Here is a 19433-nt window from a genome sequence, read left to right as displayed (position 1 = left end):
ATCACAGCAGAGGAGATAGTGGAAGCAATAAAATCCCTGAAAAATGCAGCCCATGGCCATGACAGGCTTGCGCCACGGTTCTATAGAACATTTGCTTACATCTTAGTCCCCCCAACTGGCGACACTATTTAACTCCTTCCTGACAACAGGAGCATTACTCCCTCTATGGAGGAATCCTTGACAGTGCTTATCCCAAAGCCAGGAAAGAAGCCAGAGCAATGTGCTTCCTATCGGCATATAACACTAATGAACAATGAAGCCAAGATCTTCTCAAACTCTAGCAACCAGACTGGAAAGGGTCCTCTTCGAACTAATCCACCCAGACCAAAGAAGTTTCATCCCGGGGAGAACCACAAAGGAAAACATCAGACGCACCCTAAACTTAATTGAAGGCACATCCACGACAGGGACCGAACTAGGAGTGATCTCACTTTGACACAAGGTGTTTGACCTTTTAGACTGGGGGTACATAAACGAGACTCTGACCCACTTTGGTTTTGGCCCAAGATTTATCAAATTGACCCTAGATAATTAACACCCCACCACTTTCCTGAGAATAAACGGCACCAGATCCCCACAAATTGCCATCTCTAGAGGCACAAGTCAAGTATGCCCCCTTTCACTGTTGGTATTCGCTCTCAGTGGAACATTTGCTACCAGAATATGGGACCATCCACGCATACATGGCCTGAAGGTGGGCGGAAGCTGCTACAAAGCTGCCACGTATGCGGATGACATTCTCCTCACCCTAACCCAGGTAGATAACTCATTGGAAGCTCTCTGGCAGGAGGTTGAGGCATTCAGCAAGGCATCAGGTTTTAAGGTCAATTACGCTAAATCAAAGGCCTTGGGTATTAACATCTCGCAGAAGCACAGACAAGTACTGGCAGGCAGTCACCCCCTCCCTGGACCAAATCCCACCTCACTTACCTGGAAGTCCAGCTCCCAATTGAGGCTGAGCAAGTAGATCAGGCTAATTTCCCACAACTATTTAGGGAGCTGCACACCGACCTGGACTGCTGGCACAAACAAGAGGTATAATGGTTGGGAAGGACCATGGCCCTGAAAATGAACTTCGTTCCAAGACTAATCTACCATAGTTTAGCCCTCCCAGTTACCATCCCCGAGAGAGCACTCCAAAAACTGCAAAAAAGATCTACTAAAATATGTTTGGGGCAGGAAAAAACTCTGAAAAGCCAAGCAAATCATGCTTCGGGGCACGGGCATGGGTGGCCTGGGGGTGCCGGAGGTCACCAGATAATGTCTTGCTGTGCAGCTCTCGCAGGCCTTTGCATGGCAGGCAACCACTAACCAGCCCTGCTGGAAGAAAATGGAGGAAGCATGGAGCCCAGCACCGTTTGCAACTCTACCACACAGCGCCCCGGGGGTCCACGAACACATGCCCATTAACATCCACCAAAAACACAGTTCAGTGCTGGAGCAGGCCGGCTCGCAAATGGGGCAACAGGGGTTCCCTGGCACCCCTAACCCTGATATGGAAGAACCCTGACTTCTCCCCGGTACCACCTTGAAGGGCTTTAAAAAGTGGACGGAAGGAGGACTAAACCGACTAGCAGGCTTTTTCGTCAACTGGGCCCCATTAACATTCGAGGAGTGTAAGTCGAAATTTCAGTTTAGGGAATCTTAAAGAATCCGGTACGCGCAATTTAGGCACTGGATGTCACAAAGCAAGACAAAAACACATGGGGTGCCAGGGAGCTCAACGAGCTAGAGCGCACCCTAACAGCATCGGCCCCTAACGGGAAAATCTCGCCTACTCTACAAGCTCCTTGACCAATCCGATCCCAATAAGAAAGAAAACTACATGCTCAAATGGGAGAGGGACTTGGGGCGAGAACTAGGGTTGGAAGATTGGGGACGCATCTGGTTCCGAATGCACAAGAGCTTTACATGTATTACGAACAACGAGGGGGCGGTGAAGGTCTGCTATAGGTGATATCTAACCCCAGAAATTCTAAACAAAAGTAACCCAGCAATACCGCCACAATGTTGGAGGGGCTGTCCAACAATGGGCTCACTACTATACCTATTATTTATTTATTTCCATTTATAAAGCGTACAACTGCCCTGAGGCATTGTGGCGCTGTTACAGCATATTCACTTAGTGCGGGAAAAACAAGGGAACAACTCTCAGATACAAATACAGTTTAGACAATAATCCTGTTCCGTGGTTACAGTGAACAGTAAAATGGATGCAGATTATTTGAATAGTATTGGTTTCAGTGTCTTTCTGATGGCTATGAGGGAGGTTTCTTGTCTTAGTCTGGGTGGTAGTGAGTTCCTTGATTTTGGTGCTAGCACTTCAAAGCTGACGCCTTTGGCTCTGTTGTAGGTGGGAATTGATAGTTGGTGAGAGTATAGGTCCCGCTTGGGTCTGAGTGATTGTGCTCGATGTATTCATTCGGCTAAGTAGGTGGGTGCTGTTTTGGATTGACATCTGTGGGAGACAGTGAGCCTCTTGTCTGGCCTGAGAGATATGCTCTCTCCTGGGTATACTGAGAGCATTATTTGGCGTAATCTGTAGTCTGTTAATGTTTTTGGCGGATGTCCCTAGCAGGAGGACATTACAGTAGCCCAATTTAGCGCCTATGGTAGCTCTAGCAATATTGAGACTATTTTTGGAGGAGAGCTGGGTTTTACTGCATTGATGATTTTCGTGGTGAGGGTTGCTGATGACGAGATATAGCTAACTTGTCTATTCATAGATAGGGTGGAGTCCAGAAAGACACTGAGGGTTTTTACTGCAGCTGAGACGAAGTGTTTTCTATGCTGAAGTTGCTGTATTTGCTGACTAATTTCTTTAGGATCTCCGTTTTGTCCCCATTTAGACAAAGGCCATTGGCCGCCATCCACGCCTGGATTATTGCATATATCTGTTGTAAGGTTTTCAGGTCTTGCTCATTGTCACCAGTTAGTGGGAGAAGAATTTGTGTATCATCGGCATAATTGGTGAACGTTATGCCGAGATCTTCTAGGTTGTTGAATAATGGCAGGGTGAAGAGGTTATAGAGGGTGGGGGAGGTTCATGAACCTTGTGGCACCCCACAGCAAATGGGGGAAGGAATGGCTGATGCCTGGTCTGAGAAGACCCTCATGGCTTGGCCCTCCAAGAAGGAGGATATCGAAGAGGTGGCTTCTTGAGAGACCCTATAGTTTTGTGGTCGACCAAGTCGAATGCTGCTGACAGGTCGAGGAGCAGGAGGAGCGCGGTCTTTCCCTTATCCATGTTTCCTAGAAGCTGTTTTTTTAAGTCTAGTAGGGCTGACTCTGTGCCGTGCCGTGCCGAGGGCGAAAACAAGATTGCCTCTTGCCCAGGATGTTGCCTTTTCAGGTAGGATTGGATCTGTAAGTAGGCAGACTTATCAAGAATTTTCAGCAGGAATGGCACAGTGGTAATAGGTCTATAGTTGTTAGGGGAATCAGGGTCCAGTGTGGGCTTTTTACGAGTGGCCGGACCCATGCTTCCTTAAGGGGGGGTGGAACCGTGCCAGAGGTGAACGAAGCAATAATAAAGGCTATAATGAAGGGGGCTAGGGCTGCAGCACAGTTTTTTATTATGTTTGCAGGGCAGATATCGCCCTTACACAACAATGGTTTTATGTGCTTCCTGATTAGTAGGACCTCAGGAATGGGTACTTCTCTGAAAGCAAAGGGAGTCGGAGAAGGTGGATGTAGCTAACTCAATGCCATTGTGTGCTGGGGGTACGGCCTTGGGTAGATTGTTGAGATTAGCCTTGATTTTCTCCTGGAGTAGGTTCATCTTGTCTAGCATGGTATGTTGGATGTCGTTACACCATTTTTCATCCTCGACAGTCTGCTGGGTAGACATGGGGGGGGGGGGGAACAACCAGTTCATTGAAGATGGCGAATAATTCCTTGGATTGGGATTTTGCGTTGTCAATTCTGGAATTGTAGGCAGCAACTTTTGCTGTGGCAATGACGTTTTTATGGTGCTTTGCGATTGTGGGATATGATTCACGTGTGGAGGCAGAGGGCCGTGATTGCCATTTTTTCAGGGCTTGTCTCTTGAGGGCTTTTATGTCAAGTAAGTCCTGGTTATACCAGGAGTTGGCATGTTTTAAGCTTTTGGCTTTTTTCTTTCTAGTGGGGCGATGGCATTGATCGCCTCTTTGAGAACTGTTGTAGAGCTCAGCCAGTTCTGTGGGTTTTTTGGTGAGAGGTAGTGCTATCTAAGGCTGATGCTTCAAGAAGGGGGAGAATTTGTTCTTTAGTGAAAAGTTTTTTTTTTTATCTCGCTAACGCGGCAGGCATGGGAGGGTTTTGTTGTGCAGGTGTTTTGGAGGGTATGAGGAAGTATAGGAGATGGTGGTCAGTCCATTGGCAGGAGGTGTTGGAGCTGATGTCAACTCCACAGTTGTGATCAGCTAGCCAGTCCAATATGCGACCTTTGATGTGGGTTGGGATGTCCACTTTTTGGATAAAGCCGAAGTCCATGAGAGACTTGACTTAGCATCCTTGAAATCCAGATTGAAATCTCTTAGGAGAATGGCACTCGTGTTGTTTTTGAGATTGTTACCCAGGAGGTGTAGGTTAGCTTGAAAGTCCAGTAGGGGGCATGGAGGGCGGTATACTAGGTGTAGCATCATGATGTCATTAGGACAGAAGGAGATTTTTACAGAGTGTGTGTCAAAGTTCTCTGAGGGTGGCAGACTTGATTTGCCTGGCTTTGAGTGTTTCTTTTACAATAAGGGCAACCCCACTACCTTTGTTAGTGTATCTATCCTGGCGGAGGATAGTGTATCCTGGTGGTACGGATTGGCAAATGGTTGGTCCGGAGGCTTCGTGTAGCCAAGTTTCTGTAATGGCTAGGGCGTCTAGCTCCAAGTCGACAATGAGGTCATGGATTTCTGTGACGTGGGCTTGCATGGATCTGGCATTGATGAGTGCAAATTGTGTTTGAGTGGTGGAGTTGTAACTATATATGCAACTAGATATTATGGTCATGCCCACAGTCAACCCGATTCTGGCTAGAGGTGCTGGAAGAGATCTGACTAATCATGGGATTGACAATTACATGGGACCCGGGAATTGTTCTGCTGGGGGACACAGGAGAGGTGATATTCTCACTGACAGGGCACCTGGCGGACCTATGCACACACTTGCTCACAGCAGCTAAAATCACCACACCCCGTGTATGCAAACAGGCAGAGGGCCCGGTGATCCCCATGTGGTGGACGAAATGTTGGGACTCAGTAGTCCCCCTTCCTAGACTACGCGGAGTAATTTCCGGGAATAGCCCGCCAACCACCTGCGCTCCGATGGTGCATGAACCACTAACACCCTACCCCTTGAACCTCCCTCTCCTTCCCCCTCCCTCTGCTCCCTCCCCTCTTTCTCCGGACCCTCTCCCTCCACTATCAGCCAATCCCAGAGAGCATTCCCATAGGACCAGCAACCAGACAGTGATCCCCAGAGCCACGAACAGTCCACAACCCCTGCTGTCATGTCGTGACAAGTTCAGATTCATAAACCCAATCCACTACAACTCACCATTGATTCCCGCCAATAAATGCTATAATGAATGTGCCTGGCACAATATTGCCTGTATGTTGATGAATTGTTTGATTGTCATCTTCTGCTCCTCTCTGTAACTCCCTGTTTTTGTTTGATTCTGAAAACTTAATTTTCGTTGTAAAAACTCAATAAAATGCAAACCTGAACCCAGTCGGTGCTGAGGAAACACAGGAGGGATTGGAGGCGGGGAGGGGGTGTGGCAGGGGGGCGGGCTGGCTCCTCTATTTTTCCCAGGCCGGTATGCATAATATCTACTAGTACTCAAACGGGGCAAAACATTAAAACAGTGACCTGGGAGCCTATTTTTATTTTTACAAATGTAGACAATATGTTGTGCAAAGCCTCCCCAGCAGGCCGTCTTAGGTTACTACTGTAATCGAAATATCTAATGAGACCGCTGTAGTAAAATTGGAGCCGATTTTCTACTGAGGAAAGACCTTGTTGGGATGCACACCTATAATGACAACTTCAGTCTGAGAAGTACCCAGACTGGCCTCGGGGGATGACGCCCTGGTGCCTACCTCAGGCAGGACCTTGATTGTCAGAATAAATGGGTCTGTAAATCAATTGGAACTGAAAGAGGGGCAGCAAAAAATACAATTTGCTGTGGAAAACAGGGCTAAATTTGGGGGCCCTGGCATCGGAAGCCAACAGGTCTCGGCCTCCTGTAGCTCTACAACCTTTCACGCTACAGAGGGCTTGGATACCACAAGTGAAAAGAACTCGAGATTTTAAAGCCCTAAATCAGAGCTCAATCTTGCTAGCGCTAAAGAATATCCCAGACTTGTATATCTTTTTTCGACAGATGACATTGAATACGTACGTTTCCTCCATCACAGCTGTACTTGTATCGCAGAGGTGGATTTGAAAGCAAGAATAGGTGCCGACGCTTTAATGGCAGCTTCTGCAGAATTGACAATCCTGGGCATTGAAATCTCCAAGGAAGAAATCCTTATAAGAGAGCAAGTTCTGGGTAAAGGAGTCTTAGGCTGCAGCAGCTCAACCAATAATAACAAGCTCTTCTTTCACGCCAGAAGTGGGAGGGGAGGGAGAATCCTTCCAGTGAAACTGAGGCAAAGATGTCGGCAATGTTACCGGAGTTAAATGGACAAGCCTTTGCGAAGTTAAGGGGGGTCGATGATAGCCTTTAGCAAAACGGAATTTAGAATTGTTGGTTGGAATACACGGAGCTCCACTTCCTTCAAAACTAAATCAATGAAGGAAGCCCTCTTTGGGGGGCACGATCTTATACTATTCCAAGGAATGTGGTTAACAGACCGCAAAAAGTTCAATGGCGGTAAGGGGTATGAGTGGGCGACCAGCTGCAGGTCTTATATCTATCCGGTCCTCAGTAGATTTGTTTTGTTGTGATTCCTACTTTTAGATGAGGTCGGGTAGTCGCCCTGTTAACATTGCATGGAAGGGCACCGCAGGAGGATAAACGTTTATTGGCATCGCGCTTGTTCGAAACCTGATTGACTTTTTAGATTCACTGATGAATGAGCATGGCAACTTAAATTCGCAATGTATTGAGTCACAAGAAAAAAAGATTATAAAACTGCAGTAAGAAGCCGTCTGACAATGGTGAGAGATGGCTGACTTTCCTCGCAAGTTGGAAGCTTAATATAGTGAATGGCAGTGTAGGTGGAGATATCACGCCATCTTTCACCTGGCCTAAGAGCTCCGCTGGCTCAACATTGTATTACCTGTTCTTATCTGATGATCTGTTTGAGATGCTCTTTCTTTCAGGTGGCTCGAGTGATCACAAGTTATCGCCCATGCTCACTTACGTTAACGTTGCTGAAATTCTACGCTACTACTCCAGTTTGATGATAAATAGTAAAAATCGAGCTGTGACGTTTGGGGAATACCTTGAATAATAATTTGGGTGGTGTGATGACAAACACACCAGAAAGGGAGTTGTCTAGGTTTTGTAATTCATTGAATTTTGTGGCTTTCCTATGGGAAATTGATCAGCCTGGCCATGCGATTCCATCGAGGCTTAACAGCATGCCGATTGCTTTGATGAGGAAACATGGCTTAGGAAAAGTCCTAAGAAAAGCCATTTGCAGCTTAAAATATTCTGCTAAAACACATTTAGAGTATAGTGAAGAATCAAATCTAATTGCAAAATGACTACAGAAATTGGTTTCACGAACATAGATATTTGCACCACCAGGTGGATGGGGTGAGGATGCTGCATGCATTAGTGAATAACAACTCCCGTAACCTTTGGTCAATGATAAACAACTTGAACATATCAAAAGTCCAAATGCAAAGTAATGTGATAGCTGAGTCGACTTGGTGCAGCTACTTCGGGTCCATTTATAAGAGACTGACACCCGCAGGATGACGCCATGGTCTGAGGGACACTTGGAAGCTGTCTGTGAGTGAAGCTATTACGGCAGATCTGATTAAGAGATCTTCCTCATCAAGAGCGGCAGGCCCAAATGGACTTACTAATGTTATATTAAAAGCTAACCCTGCAATGTGGTCCAAAATCCTCACGGTGTTCTTTGAAGAAATTCTGAGGACTGCTTCTCTGCCAACTACTTGGAAGTCGGCTGTGACTGTACCGATCTACAAGAAGGGCGATCGGGCGGATCATGCTAATTACCACCCGATCGCCCTTCTGGATGTGGACAGAAAAATATTTGCAGCTGCGGTCTTGAGGGACCTGGAGGAATGGGCAAAGAGAGAACATTTTTATTAAGGATGCAAATAGGCTTTAGGAGAGGACTATCAACCTCCCTAAATAGTTTGGTGATGTTGATTGTGTCTGAGAGGTATGGGGCCATCCTTCTTCCGAGATTATATTGTGCATGGTTGGACCTCTATAGTGTCTTTGACTGGTCAAAGCTCACCTCCTGTAGTCTCCTAAAGAACTTGTTAGCTATATTAGTCTGCATGCATGAAGGCGCAAACTTGAGGGCAAGATTAAATGCCCAGGGTAACTTGTCGAGCAAAGTGGCCACTGAAAGAGCTGTGCGACTGGAGTGCAGTGTTGCCCCATGACTCTACAACCTCTACTTAGCAGACCTTGCTGAAACTCTGGCTCATCACTGTTTGGCTAGTCCAAAGATTGGCCTGCTACCCATAAATTGGATAGTTTATGCGGACGATATAATCTTGCTGGACTATACAGCAGTCGGTTTGCAGCGATTAAGGACTGTTTTCGGTGATTACATGGTGGTTAGTGTATATCCGTTGAAAATCACAAATGTGTATGTTCAAAAAACCACCAAAGATCCCTCCAAGTTTTAAGTGGTCCCTCTCTGAGCAAACGGTACCCGTGGTTAAGGAAGTCGACTATCTAAGTTTTTTTCAAGTGCGTCCCACTCACACATTGACTTCCCTGGAGTCAGATATGGAATTTAAACTGATTCGGTTAGTGGCTCAAATGAGAAAGATCTACAGTACATGCCCATTAATCTGATACTAAAGGTGATTTCCATCGCTGTTATACGGTTTGAAAACATTTACACGCTCCCAGGTTTTAAACTGGTCTCGATTGGAGGGTAAGATCTGGAAGAAGGTTTTTTTCGGTTTCAGAATAGCCAGTTTGAGGTATGAATTGGGCCTGCAATCACTAAAAATGTATATGGATTGGAAAATTGTCACACTATACAGGCATATAGTAACACCCCAGCAGATGTCACTGTATGTACTGGAGGAAATGAAGGGGGGGCTTGAGTAAGATCTTGGTTGGGATGAGTAACTTTGTCTGTATGATGTTGAAACTATGACCGCACAGTGAAAGACTTGGTGGGAAATCCAATGGATCTCAAGAGGGCCATGTCACAAATGGACTGGATACAAACTATAACAGAAATGCGGGATTCAAGTTTATTTGGATACCTATCGTAATATATGATAAACCAAGGGATTGTCTTCCTAACTATTTAACACGCTTCCCGAGTTCAAATTTGAAATTTGGTCAACACGGGAAATCCAGTCGATCAGGTGATTGCCCAAAAAAGTTCCTTGCTGCTACAAAATAACCGTTCAATCACTATAGCTGCTGATTGTGTGCAAGGGCACTGGGGAACTGCGAGCACAAATACTGGGAAGATTTGTGGATAAATTAGATATGCTGTCATCGACCTCATTCTGGGAAAGACTTCTAGCTGGCCATGAAATAAACTTGACTGGTGCAGTTTTAACGGTTTTGCGAATGTTAGTTTTAATTACATTTAAGTAATGATTTTCTATTACATATTGCTATTTATGGTTGTATCGTTTTTTTCTTGTTTTCTTTTGCTCCATCAGTGAAAAGCGGTTAATCTCGGCTACACCGCAATAAATAAAACATTTAAAAAAGTCACCCCCACCATTTCCACACAGAGATGCTTCACAACCTTCGCTTACTAAAGGAGGCTTAGCACCCTCTGCGCTGGCCGCTAGATAGTCTCCAGACTGAGCAACCCTGTTTCCCCAACCCCGATGATCATCCTGACCCTCAGACCTAGCATCTCGCCTACTCCCGAATGGTGTCTCATCACCCCATGTCCGTGAGGATCTTCAATCTCCAAGGCCACACAATCCTAGCCCTGTTTCATAAGAGCAGCTTTGTGGTGTACAATGGAATCAATGACATCCTCCCCTGTGAAGTGAATGAGAGGTCACACGGTTAGTATTTCTGAATATCCACAGTGGCTAGATTTTTACTGCTGATGCAGCGTAGTGGGATTGCCCCGTGTATAAGGTCCAAGAACCTAGTTCTGTTAATATAGAGTACATTGTGTGAGCCAACAGACTGCTCACCTTAAGAACCCTAATTCCCTGTTTTTGGCTAGTGTCTTACATACACAGGGCTCGGAACTAAGGTTGGATAATGAGGAGCTAAAAGCAGCTCCTGTGTATCCAGCACTAACCGGTGACCATAAGCTACCACTGGGTTATGAGAAGCTAGTACATAGCGTTCGCAAATGTAACTTCCACATAAGATGAAAACCTATCATTTTGTCCATTATTTGTGGCCCCTTAAGTTTTAAATGTCATATAGACGGCTCGTAATGTTTATTTATAGATTGTCCCAGAGTTAAATCCACATAGTTGTGTGTGTTCAGCATCGTTTGGCGTGGGGAGCCCAAAGTAGCTCCTGGTAGCTGTTAGTGTCAAGCTAACCAGGCTCTTCTAGGCTACATGCAGGCGCCAAATTGCTCCCAGCTCCCTTTAATTTCGAACCCTGCATACATTGGTGTAAAGGTGACTTACTTGACAATTCAACTTTAAGTGTTGGCAACAAGGCATTTATCTGTTTGGTATGCTCCACTTCTGCTGGGATATAAAACAGCTCCTCCAGATCGTTTAATAACTCATCCCCACTTTCCTTATTTCTCGACTGTTTCTTTTTTTGTCGAGGGGGACTTTTAGAGCCATGTGTTTGGCCTATAATTTAGGCGCATATGTCACTAGTTCCACTTATAGGTGGAGGGTTCTTGGTAACCACCACCCCCTAAACAACTTGCGGTAGAAGAGTGCCCTCCGACCCCACAGTTTCTTTACCCACACAGTGGACCTTAGATTTTTGTTTGTTATGCTTCCTAAAAACCACAGGGTTCCTTTTGCCATCCGAGGAGTACTACCCCTAGGTTCAGCATACCACCTTCCTCGGATGGCAAAAGAAATGTTAGCCACACTGCAAACTCCCCGTATTACCCCTGACGATCAGTCCAAAACAATACTTTTGCCACCCGTTTTATTAACCAGGCCACCCCCCACACATTCAGGGAAATTAATACATGTGTATCCATGGGAACACTCAAGGCACTTTGATTTGTTTTTCCTAGAGTCGCCATACATTGCCTGCCTGACACCTCTTCGTTTTTCTTGTACCAATTACAGATGGGGGCCACACCACCATTCTTTACCAAGATCCCAACATTATCGTCCGAGTTTATAACTGTCCCCACATCTTTGTGTGGCAGCCACGTTATCTCCATCTGGATTACTATTAGTAGTAGGCTTAAGTAGGTCCGCCAATACAACAAAATCGTGAACACATTTTCCTAACCTTCTGACTGCTTTTCACATTTAATGTCTAAAGAGTCACAGAGGTGGGTAATCCCTTTCAACACAAAAGCTTGTGCATTCAGCTTGACATCAAGCTCATCACATTTTTTCCAACAGAGCCATCAGGAGCTTCTCCAGAATACCCAACATATATTAGTTGAGGAACAGCTATTGGCACTAATATTGCTTGTGTTGCCATCCAAGGGAAAGTCATAATAAAACCACATTCATTTAGCTTAGTGTGTTTTTTTACTTCACTCTCTATAGATTCAAAATGTTTTACTTCACCACCAAAACTTCATAACTTATGTTGCTACCACCACAGTGTGCTAATAGCCTTGCAGGCCTCAGGAGGGGTAATTATCACTTTAGATAATGACCCTTCCCAACTTAAGTTTGAGGCAAACTTGGTGGCAGGCCGTTATTTCCGCGATAACGACCCCTCTCTCGGTCTATAAGTCTTAGCACCTAGAAATCGTTATTGACCTTCCCTTAGCCAATCAGAATGTTCAGAGTGCAGTCAAGAACTAGTGGTATTGACTTTCTTCTGAACACTGTCTTGAAAAGCTGACCAGGAAAAATGTATGCAATTTCCAGGCAAGCTGTCTTTCAAAAAGACACTTCCTCTAGGGGGACTTGTTTGTTTTTTTTGCTACCACATCCTATTTAACCCACCAAGGAGAAAGCTAAACATGGGAAAATGCTTTTTCTTTCTTCTAGAGAATGTTTACTTTTACACGACCCGCAATGCATGCTCATGCTAAACCCTCTACCGTTTTTAACCAAGTCTGCAATTGTGATGCTAACATACGAAAACAACCTTGTTATTTAAATACTACAGAATAAATCCACATTTGTTTACCAACTGAGTTTGTCTATTTACTTTCCCATTATTGGCCAAAGCTTTTACTTCACCACCCAAAATTCCAAAACATGATTTGCTACTACCACTATGTATACCTTAGCAGGTCATTATCGCTTGGGGTAGTGACCATGCCCCAAATTATGGCCCTCGACTTCGCCTTTGCTTTGATAGTCACCCTAAGTTCTTACTTGCCATATAGTAACATGAACAACTTTGGGGACATTAGAACATATTAATTGACTAGATATCACAAAATACACATTTCCAATGTGCTTTTGACATTATAGGAGAGAACCCGTTTTTCCATTTAGAATAACAAATAATGCACACCCAGGATAATATAAACAAATGCATCAGTGTTTACAAAGGCAGTAGTTATTTGCTTTGAATTGTACCTCAAACTAGTGACAGTCTGACACCTATTTCAGTCTCATTGCCGTACCCTGTGCAGAGTGGTGCTGTAATGAGTTTTTTAAATGTGTTGCAGGATATTTCGCTGAAGGGAAAGAAGGACCTTTGCCAAGTATTACAACTGTTGGCTTTTGGCAATTAGTCCAACGCCTAACTGGCAGATGTGAACTATCTTTTGAGAGCCTTGAACTATGTTTTGAGGTCGTTTTCAGCCTTCTGAACCTTCTCTATTTTTTTTTACTTGGGACTACTCCACGTACTGACCGGGCACTACCCTGTAGCCCCTCCACCTCCCTTGTTTCTGCTCTTTGGCGGTCTAAAGATTACTATTTCTGGAGTACTGTAGAGTATATTTTTCCCCCTCTTGTCCTTTCTCCCTTCCATCAGCTGCCACAGTGTTGATACTTACCAGTAATGGAATGTCATTGTTAAAGAGTATATTGTCCTATATGCACGTTCGACCCCACAGTAAAACTCACATTAAATAATGCAGAAATTTTTGTCAAAAAGCCGACTCAAGAGTTTCATTTTGTGATGTTTAATTGATGCACTATGTATTTTACATCATGAAAGCTATTTATTACAATGTTTAAAACATGTTAAATCCATAGTGTGGCATTGTATATTTTGACTATGGGATATTTGTTGATTTAATAAATTCCTCCTCAAGACTTGAATTGATAGTTTACTAGAAAAAAGATGCAGAGAGAGGTCAAATGAGCACTTTACAGGCAGTGGTGAGCAGGTGTTAAGAATACAAGGCATATCCTTTTAGAGTTGAGGTATTGAGGACCTAAAGGGCATGTCACTTCCCAAGATCCATATGCATACATGTTGGGTATACTGTAAGAATAACCAGCAGCAATTCCCGAAACACTTAATGTTGGAAAGCGTTCTTTTGGAAGCAAAACCCATGAATGTACTGTTGGCAATACTCGTTTGTCCCGCCACCTTCAAACCATAAATGGAGGTGTCTGCCCAATGGAAATGTGCAAGAGTTTCTTGCACAGCAAAAAGAAACATAATCTTGTATGACATGGTATGGCAGCAGGAAGGTGGACTGTCCCACGTACTCTGCCCATTAGCAACCACAGGTCAGTCCCTTGTATCCTCCTCAATGGGGCTGTTTGCTCAGCCCAGCATTGCGGCACGTGAGTCGGCTTGGAGTTGTCAGTTTGTGCATATTTTAGTCGGATCAATGGACTTGAATGGCCCGATTACCCAACGTCGAGTAAAACTCTGTGAAGAAGCCTCACCTGTTCTGCAAGCACCGTTGCCATATGCAGCGTCCTTTTCGGAGGCAGATTGAGACTGCGAGGTGAGTCAGCGGTCTACTTCCTTTGTTGCCTCTGTGACTATACTGGCGGTGGCAGCCTCCCCTGACTTTGTCTCTGCTGTTCATTTATCAGTGTGGGACTCGGCCCCCAGGAGTGCTATCGAGTCTAATTTTCCTTGTAACACTGATAAAACTGTTAATATGACTAATGGTACAGTGCAAGGTGTGCAAGCAAGCCCAACGATGCTGATGATGGTGAACCTAGCTTGTACCTCCTTTAGGTGGGTGACTGACTCTGATGTCCGGGCGATACTGGAGCAGCTCTGGCTTGCCCACCCAGACTCAAACTTGCATCCAAATAATGGGTACGCATGGCCTAACTCGGATTGCGACAATGAAAACTTCCATGGACTCCATGGATTTTATGGCTGCTCAAGGGGAGTTCCTCGCGGACAGTTATTCGAACCTCTCGAAGGAACACTCGTATTAGAGTGAAGCCCCTTTCAGCTGAAAGGGAGCAAATTACAAACGGCTTGGAGCCTACAAGTCAGCTGTCCTTGAACCCAATGAAATAGGGTTTGTGTGGAGGAGGAGGGAGGTCCCTGTTGGGCCATTAATACAGATGATATAGTGTCTTGAATAATGTGTCTTTGCAGTTGGGGGCTACCGTCAACCAAATGACATCTTTTTTGAATGACCCCTCAACGTGCCTCTCTGAGTTAGTAAAACAGATATCCCAGGACATACTGGAAATACAATCACTGATTGATTGTCGGAAGTGGCACAGTGATGTTTTCGCCTCAAACACACTGATGATGAAGGCTCTCGAAAATCCATTTGTGACAGCTGTAAAATCTAATGCCATGTCTACACCAGCATCAAAGCACAACATTAGTGGGATAAATGAAGAGACTGAGAGGATGAACCCTCTGGAGCAAGTGACCTGCTCGCATACTCATGTGTATGTAATCTTCTAGATGTCACAAACATAAAATCTGTGATGTACATTTGTCAATGCTGTCAGTCTTCTGATTCCGAAGAAAGTGAGGACGCGAAATGCCAATTAAGTCGCGCACAATGATTGGCTCTCTCCGGTTCTAATGGCACAGATGCAGAATGTTATGTCTGCCCTGACTGGTGTGTTAACACCTTTTGCTAAACTCTGAGTCTGTGACTGACTCCTTAAAAGATCATGCTACGGTACTGGTTATGATTAATTCTAAACCGATCTTTCTGGAGTCTTTTACAACTATGATTCAATCAAGACTGGATAAGGAAGCGGAACTATCAGCCCAGTGGCAATTCCGACTGTTCGACCTGGCGAGGGGCGAAGAAGCCAACAAAAATATCTTGATGGCAGCGATTGTAGATGCGTACATCGAATACGGTAAATAAGAACTCTGATTCTCCGCTGGAAATCCATGCTTATTCTAGAACACAGTATGCAGCTACTATGCCTCTTGATACATACGCTAGAGAAGGGAGTACTGCTGGCCCCGATAACTCTACAACCAGTGGTTGGGCAAGGGAGCTCCTAAAAAGCTATTCCCAATGTTTGACAAAGAAATTGTCTTATTCAAAGAAGGGTCCTCTGCAAAGAAAAATCCAACAATATGCAATAAGGACATAAACCTAAATTGAATAGATTGTGCACCTCTCTACGATCTTAACTCTGCTGATCCATGTATTAAATACCTCTGCAGTGCAGAAGGCCGCCCAACAAGGGAATGGATCTTCCAAGGAAATTACATTTCAACGAGAAAGGGTGAATGTGCCACCTCCTATTAAGGATCATGTAGTATCTTTAATTAGGCGAGAACAACCACAAGACCATACACGTTTGTTGGATCTGTCAACTCACTGAGTGGAGAGGGGGAGATGAGCTACGATCTAACTCAGAGGTAGATCCGGGTGAAAACATTTCCAATGATGTTGAAGATCACAAGAGTGATAGAACTATGCCTCAACCTGAAAGAAACCCTGTATTGACACAGCCAGTGGGATGGCAAGCAAGATTTTCCTGACACTTGGAAGAAAAGCGCCTTGCAACTTTGAGGAGACCCATTTGTGAGATAGATAACACCTCACAAATTAACCAAGGAAGAAAGACTGACCCATTAACTACTATACAACCCAGGCATCATGAGGATAAGTGGATAGGCAATTTAGTGGTGATTGAAAGACTGTTGGTCACGAAGGATGGCTTGATATTAAACCGAGCCAACGTTTTGAAATTACTGCACCACATCTCCAAGTTTAGCTATATCAAGAGAGAAGATAGAAAGATAGTTGAGTTTGTGGAAGAGTCTAGACTGGATTGGGTAATAATGTCCATCAAGAAAAGTAGACGCAACAAAACAAGATCAAGGAAGGAGCGTGACAGTACTCGATTTACCCCAACAGTAAACCACACTAACAGCTGGCCGGCCAATGATGCAAGTGAGGTTTAATCCAATGAAAATTGAGGACAGGAGAATTATAGAGCTGCATGAAAAACCGTCCTCAAAATCTATAAAAGAGGATTGGTCATGGGTGGGCAGTTCCCTGATCATATATAAGGGCCACTAGCAACAAGTACATGGCGACTCCAAATGATTGCAATTATGCTCCTGGAATACTAGAGGCTTTTTGTGCACCTGTTTGTCGAGGACAATGCTAAACTTGACATTTCTGATATCTTGTGTTTTCAGGAGACATAGTCGCAACCAGTCCTGTGTGTGACTTTTTGTGGCGTATCTGAATCCGGCAGAAAAGGGTCTACTTGGTCGCCCACATTTTGGGCTATTGACTTTAATGAAATCCAGACAGGGTTTGTCTGTGATAGAGGTAGTAACCCCAATTGATTTACACAAATGTTGCAGCTTAATTGGAATGTTTGCACTTAATTGATCAGATATTGGCACTGATCGATGATTCTCATCTCCCCTTTCTTAATCCTCATATTTTGGTATGTGGTGATTTGAATTAATTGTGCATGGATGATAAAGGGATAGGCCAAAATCTGTGCGTTGGCTCCGGGAGCTTAAGGCCTGGGGCTTCCGCATGCTTAATTGTTAAACCACAGGAGACCCTCCAGCCAGAAGGACTTGGGTCTCGGGGTAATCAAAAAGCATGCCTGGATCATATATTTTTATCCCTGAATTTGGTCCCAGAAGTGATATCCTTGAGTGAACCATTGTTCGACTGCATTGGCGACTGACGCATTTGGAATATTAGGGAGAATGGCCTTAGAATTAACGTCAAAAAGACAAAAATATTGTTCTGTCGGAGCAAGAGAAACTGGAAAGATCCATTCAAAAGGCATATGGGAGGGGTAAATCCATAGAACAGGTACACTCTCGTATCTGGGTGCCCCTATTGATTGCAGTATCATAGAACAAGATTGGAAGCTGACTCTGAGAGCCAATGCTAAAAGTTTAGCATTACAAGGGTTAATGCTGCATAGGAAATATGGCAAGTTCACTATGTGCCCAATCGTCATCTTCTACAAACAAAAGGTTTCTTCAATTTTGCCTTGTGGGGCTGAAACAGCCTTGAATCTGTCCTGGAAAGTATGGGACAGAATCGAAGCAATTATTTGGTGCAGAGTTCTGTGCCTACCCGCAAGCTTCTCGGTGACTATGATTAGGTTTGAATTGGCTCTGCAGTCTTTACACGTAATAGTTCACTGGAAGTCTTTGTCCTTGTTTCACAGATGCATAACGGACGACGTACTACCAGCGTTTGAGATCTTGAGGAAGAACCCGGTGGAGAGTTTGGATTGGCTATTTGACAGTTACAAGCTAAAATGTAACCAATGGTTGACCAGCCTGGATATACCGGTAGAGGTACTTAAAACAAACCCAGAAAAGGTTAAACAAAAAAAGAATACTTATCCAGGATTGTATTAACACGAAGGACAGAAGAAGTAGGTATAGATTATCGTTAATCCACAACAAAATGAGACTAGAGGGTAGTTTAAAGACACAGTTGAGCAACCCCTCTACAGGGTAATATCCTTACAAAAACAGTGCTACTGGGTCTAATGGTTTCAGAAGAGTCAGGGGTCACGCCTTACATGAAAGAACATTTTTCATTCCATTCCAACAGTGTAAAGAATTACAATTTAATAGTATACACTATCATTACATTTCATTTGACATATCATAAAATGGGAAAGCGATCTACGGCAATACATCACAGTCGGACTAGTAAAGTGCTAATGCTTCACAGTACACTTTGATCAGCTACACACCATTGTTTGTTCTTTCAAAACCAAATCTGCTTTCCTACAATTCACACTCCATACGCCCAACATGCTTCATTCCTCTCTCTACATTTAAAAAGGAGTCCACAGGAATGTCTTCAGTGGCTTGCCATCTCCTGCTTTCCTCGCTGGCTAAATATTATTTCTCAATCCAGCTACACCCAAAATATCTTCCACTCGATATACATAAATGTAGTAAGTCCTAGCAGAACCAGTATTTTCTTCAGACGTTGCCTTATATCTGTGTTAGGGCTTGTTCTTCATTCGGGGGGTGGGGGATAATCTGAGTGCCTGAGTGCAGTGTAATCTCGTGCCTGAGCCAGGGAGTCGCCTTGAGGGAGCGTCATCACCAGTTTTCCACTCCATAACCTTTCGGCCATATTTCCTTCTAAATTGTCATGTTGCTTCTTTAATTTTCACGGTGTAGCTGTATGAGTCAGCTTTCTTTTAGTAAGTTCTCCCCGTCTTTCGATCCCTTTGTTCTGCACGCGGTCCCATAGATTATCGTTAAACCTTTCTCATGAGAGACAATACAGAGATATATTTATGCGCCTGCGGTTGAATCTTCTCCCCACTGGAGAAGTACTAGCCCTCAGGTGTCAAATAGAACAAGCTGAATCCATTTGCAGATTCTGTAGAGATGGGTATAGTTGAATTCATTAAACATCTGGTGGTTGAATGTAGAGCATTGTCTGTGGTTAGAGAAAAACATTTTGCCATGGGTCGAAAGTTCCAAATTGACGGCTGATGCTTGGTGAAATGTTTTTAGTGGGAGAACAAGAGTATGATGTTAATGGTCTTCAAATTTCTAGAAGAAATTTTGCCAAGAAACACTAAATGATGAATTAAGAATGGAAAGATGAATTGGGTTCAGTGTATTAACCACAGGTTTAGAAGACCGCAGAACTTTGTGGATCTCTTAATTTTATGTTAACTGTTTCAATTTTTATAGGTGGTTTGGGGTTGATGTCTTTTTAATTCTTTTGTCTTTTTCGTATGTGATTTTAGAGGGAAATGGATTGTAAATAATGTGAAGGGTTTGAAATGAACCAATCATGAATACA

The 19433-nt window shown here is 44.1% G+C and overlaps 1 protein-coding gene across 2 annotated transcripts in view; it reads left to right on the top strand.

The window, feature by feature from the left end:
- The window catches only part of PTEN (phosphatase and tensin homolog), a 791199-nt gene that overhangs the window by 598704 nt on the left and 173062 nt on the right, over positions 1–19433 (top strand). The window lies entirely within an intron of this gene.

This window comes from Ambystoma mexicanum, chromosome 8 (genome assembly GCF_040938575.1).
Source record: "Ambystoma mexicanum isolate Mex_15411 chromosome 8, UKY_AmexF1_1, whole genome shotgun sequence".
Lineage (NCBI taxonomy): Eukaryota > Metazoa > Chordata > Amphibia > Caudata > Ambystomatidae > Ambystoma > Ambystoma mexicanum.
Note: the sequence above shows the minus strand (reverse complement) of the source record. Positions and strands in the feature narration are given on the sequence as shown.